Source organism: Hylaeus anthracinus, unplaced genomic scaffold, assembly GCF_026225885.1.
Source record: "Hylaeus anthracinus isolate JK02 unplaced genomic scaffold, UHH_iyHylAnth1.0_haploid 11978, whole genome shotgun sequence".
NCBI classification, from domain to species: domain Eukaryota; kingdom Metazoa; phylum Arthropoda; class Insecta; order Hymenoptera; family Colletidae; genus Hylaeus; species Hylaeus anthracinus.
The window spans coordinates 1,441,303-1,442,267 of record NW_026534326.1 but is presented as its reverse complement, the minus strand read 5'-3'; positions in this window follow the sequence as shown (position 1 = coordinate 1,442,267).

The following is a 965-nucleotide window of genomic DNA, read 5'->3' as shown; positions in this document are numbered from 1 at the left end:
ATTTTGTAACTCTGGTAAAAATTGATGGAATGGTTTGAAATTTGGAGAGCTTCTTACTTATAATAATAGTAAGAAGCCCTAAATATTTCAAATTTGTATCTCACCCATTTCCTCACATATCAGAACACTAAACATGAAGCGTTTTCTGTGAAATAATTGAAATAGAAGCAAACAAATCAACAAAATAAAAATGAAAAGAACCTGAGCTAGTACGATGACGAAATGCTAACGGTTTGTGTTTTCAGAGATTTTGGACCATCGTTAGCGAAAGAATGATGGCTACTCGAGCACCGGTTTCAGGAGTATCGTTTCGCAAGCGTCTGGGGGAGCGTGGCGCTTCGAGTGTCACTGTGGCGAATTTCAAGAGAGCATTGTGCCCCCGCAAAACGATTATTTATCCCAATGTGTCATGTACCCTGGGGAGACCGTTCGCTGACCGAGATCCACCGCGTCGCCATCTTTTTTCGCCTTGTCACCCCGTGGATAACGATGAGAAACTGTCGGGAAGTCCTACCGTCCAGGATTTGCAACGTTGCCCAGAATGAATCCTCGAGTGGAGTACGTTGGTTCCTGAAACACTCCTGACAATTAATATTTTAAATAATATTATTGTATCAGATATATGGGCTCGCTACTGATAGGTCAATTTATGCAGTTTTATATTTTCTGGCTTTTGGGATCAATTTAGAGAAAATTAATAAATTGCGAATATTCACATAGCAAAAGAAACGAAATTTTCTGATATGAATATAATACAAAATCTTTCAAACGAAGCGTCTGCATTTTGGACAAATATTTTAACTTAATCGAATACAATAAAATTTTTCTATTGTAAAACAAACAAATGTACCTCTAAGTTGAATAAAATTTTATTAAAAAATAAAATTGTTTGAAAAATGAAACTTTCTTATTGTAGAACACATAAATGTACCTCTGAATTTAAGAAAATTTTATTGAAAAATAAA